The sequence below is a fragment of the Mus caroli genome, chromosome 6 (assembly GCF_900094665.2).
Source record: "Mus caroli chromosome 6, CAROLI_EIJ_v1.1, whole genome shotgun sequence".
Lineage (NCBI taxonomy): Eukaryota > Metazoa > Chordata > Mammalia > Rodentia > Muridae > Mus > Mus caroli.
The window spans coordinates 115273266-115277049 of record NC_034575.1 but is presented as its reverse complement, the minus strand read 5'-3'; the positions used below and the strand labels follow the sequence as shown (position 1 = coordinate 115277049).

At 48.0% G+C, this 3784-nt stretch overlaps 1 protein-coding gene across 1 annotated transcript in view; it reads left to right on the top strand.

Moving 5' to 3' along the window:
- The window catches only part of B4galnt3 (beta-1,4-N-acetyl-galactosaminyltransferase 3), a 99124-nt gene that overhangs the window by 64199 nt on the left and 31141 nt on the right, over window positions 1-3784 (top strand). The gene's annotated exons all lie outside the window — the stretch shown is intronic.

The window sequence follows — 3784 nt, the reverse complement described above, 5'->3', positions numbered from 1 at the left end:
GGGACTGGAACAGGTTCTGTAGGTCTCCACTGGGCTCCCTTGTTGTTCACCATGAAGTCATGTATGTGCATGTGTGCTCACATTATCTGTCTTTATGTGTTGAAANACAACTGGAAGCATGGAGTGGGTACACCTTTAATNCCAGCACCTGGGAAGCAGAGGCAGGTGAATCTTTACGAGTTGGCAGCCGGCCTTATCTATATAGCAAGCTCCNGGCCAGTTAGAGCTATGTAGAGACCCTGTTTCAAAAAATAACAACACCAAAACCAAAGCCGTACCTCCTTAGCACGGTGCTTTGAACATAATACGTGCTCATTAATGTTGGCTGCTATTAGTATTGTACTCATAGTTGCTTAAGAGTCAAAGCAATACACATTAGCACAGAGCTTGTAAGGAGTTCAGTTGGGCATTGGCAGAGGTTTGAACACATTCTTGTGTAGCGTGCATTGTAGTCTTTATCAACAGGCTTTGGGAATTTATACTGACATGGAAATTTAGTATCAATTTTTTACTCCCTCAGTTGTTTGCTTTTAAATATATGTATGTATTTATTTATTTTAAGTGTGCTAGGGATAACACCCAAGGCCTTGTACAAACCTCCAGCAAGGGTTCCACACTGAGCTGGCGAGCACTTTGTATCCACTAAACTCCATGCCCAGCCCTTAACTGTTAAGTTGGAAATGCTTCTAAGTGTTTTCAACACCTGGGGTGGAGATGGAGCTCAAGCCTGCAGTCCTACTGTGGGATCTGGGTATCGGTGACGGGTCTTCCCACTCTCCCATCAGTGGCCCCGATGTCCACATGCTGTATTGGCAAGAGTATCAGATGGAGGGTCAAGGGGAAAGAGTAGAGCTCCTGCCTGCAGCGCAGTGAGCATAGCGATGCTAAAGACTGTTGTTCCAGGCATAGGGAGCTTCCTGTGGGTTTTCTTTTTGCTGTGTGACCTTGGGCTGACCACCATACCGTTTATTTACTTTGTTTTTTCTTATTTCTGAGAGAGAGGCCATGGAGTTAACATATGTTAAGAGTTTTTGAAAAATGATACCAAGGGATATATGCGTTCTATAGGGTCTCAGAGAGCCTATAGATGTTAATGATGATAATCTTCAGGCCTTTGAAGTCTGTATTGCCCCCAGGAGGGTGTTGGCAAAGCTCTGGCTGATGGTTAACTTGATAGCCCAGCTCTTTGAGGGCAGAGCATGAGGCCCACGGTGTGCTTTGTCTGACACCTGAGACTCCGGTGTCTGTCTCCCAGCATAAATGTGACACCTGCTGTAGGAGGACCAGGTCCTGGCAGCTGGTACTCTGGAAGCAGAGGCCCAGCCAGAAGCAGGAGGAATCACTTAACAGGGGACAAGTGACAAGTGTCAGTCGTTCAATCAGCACATTCTTTAGCTCCAGTTGCTCCCAGTGGGGCAAGCAATGGCTGGGTATCCACTGCCAGAATCGATACAGAGACAGAGATGAGGAGGATCCAAATACAGCGCCTGTGCTCAGAGCCTGGCACAGAGCATGTGCTTAGTGAGCACTGGCAGGGCCATGGGAAGGTGATGGAAGGACCACAAAGTCCGTGCCACAGAGAGGACAGATCCAAGTCCCCACTGCCCTGTCTGCTTGCTCTCTGGTCAGCGAGCATAGAGAAGAGAGTCAGAGAGAGATCTGGTTCTGTGCAGTTTACACAATTCTAAAGAAGTTAGAATTCTATCTCCTGACTCTCAGATCCAAACCCCCAACTCAGGAACTGTTAGGAGAAAGAGAAGAGTATCAAGCACTCTGTGAGTCAGACCCAGATAATTCACTGTTCCCAGAAGGCCTGTTGGATGGAGCAGATGTTTCTATTCCCACCATCCCAATGAAGGAAGCAAGGTTAAGGAGATGCTGTGGCTAGCTCAAGGTGGTACAGCTGTGTGTGTGTGGGTGGGTGTGTGTGTGTGTGTGGGTGTGTGTGTGTGTGTGTGTGCAGTTAGACCCGTCACTCCGAAGCCTGAAGACTCATCTGCTGACCATCCAGGTCTCATGTCTCAGAACATGTAGGTAAGGGGCTGGCTACATTTAACCTCACTGAGTTTCCTGTCTTTTCCTTGGCCACAGAGAGAGCCTTTAGACGAAAAGGAAGAGAACTGGTCAATTGAGAGTTCTTCACTTAGTACAGACCTGAGTTCAGTTCTGAGGTCAGCAAAGAAGCCAGGGCTTTACAGCCAGTAAGTGGATTAGGGAAACCAGTCGATGCTCAGTTGCCAAGAAGAGACAGCAAGCACGTTCTGGCTAAATTAGCCNATCAGGATTCTTCTAAAAAAGGAGGGGTGGTGGAGCCTGGAAAAAAAAAGCACAGCAGTTGTTGTGCAGTGGTGAGATCCAAAGTTCAGATCCCAGCTCCCATGTAAAAAGCTGAGCATCTGACACATGTGCAGGGGCCTGAGGCAGGGGCATCGCTAGGGCTTGCTGGCTTTCAGTCTTGCTGAGAAAACAGGAACCTCAGGTTTCTGGAGAGANCTAGCCTCAAATAGGTATGGAGTGATTGAGGAGGACTCCTGATGCCTTCTGGTCTGAATGCATGCGTACTCCCTACACACATGCACAGACACACACAGAGGGGACTCACTGTGTGTGTGTGTGTGTGTTAAGATTTGTGTTTTTGTTTCTCAATATGTGTCTGTGCATGTATCCTTGGAGGCCAGAAGTTCCCGTGACTTAAGTGTGACTGAATATTTGTGTAGTAACCCACAGCCTATGTCCATGGCTAAGGTGTCTGACTCCAGGACTTCTCAAAGCTCTGCTAAAGAGTAGCTGCAGGAGAGAGTGTAAATGATGACAGACATTGGCATGTGAGGGCTATCTTCTCTAATCTTGNAAGACAGATAGATCCTTGGCTGAGAACTCCAAGCGCCTCTTTCCACATCTGTAAGACAAGAATGATTGCACCTGACCGCACCTGACCTAACTCCAGCGTCTGAAAAGGNTCGGATGATGCCTCTGAGATGCTTTGTAAACACACACCATAACCACAGAAGAAAAGCAGCCTGACACCCCCGCCCCCCATCAAGCTCCAGTCTGTGACTCCGTACCCACCCCTCCAAACATCAGCACCTAGCACTCATGCACAATGTGATGTCTGCTTTCTGTGCNGTCCGTACTACTGGCTGTACTCTGTGGTTGGTTGTTTTGTGGACCATAGTCTGGTCTTGCTCTGTAGCCCAGGCTGGCCTTGGATTCAGCAATCTTGCCTTTGTTCCCCTAGATTTTTGGTGTGTCATAGACATCTGCCACCACACTTAGCTGTTTATTCTCTGGTTTTTGTTTAGTTAGCTCTGTCTCTGTTGGAGCTCACACAGGGATCCCGTGACACTTAAACTGTTCTTTCCCAAGGGCGGATGACTGTCAAACTCCTTTTATGTGATTCCCTGCCCCCCTCCAGGGGTGCTTCACTCTGACTTCTTTTTAGCAGAGTGTATGTTATGCTAGGCATGGACTCCAGAGCTGAGGTGTAACCCAGCCCCTCAAGGGCATCTTAATAAAGCAGCCCAATGGAGACACCCCTGCTTGCTTGGGTTCTCACCGTAGCCTTGTTACTGTTTGTTCTATGACCCCAGATTGGTCATGTCAGGAGCTTTGCTCCCNTTTTCCTTACCTGGAGGAGGATAAAGTGATCTAAACNAGCCTGATGGTTCATGATTCTGACTTATGGCTCACAGTGTTGTACATTTGCTTACGTTAAGCCCAACACCCCTGCCCAATCATTCTCCCTGTCATCAAGAAGGCATTGGCATCTAGTGACTTGCAGACT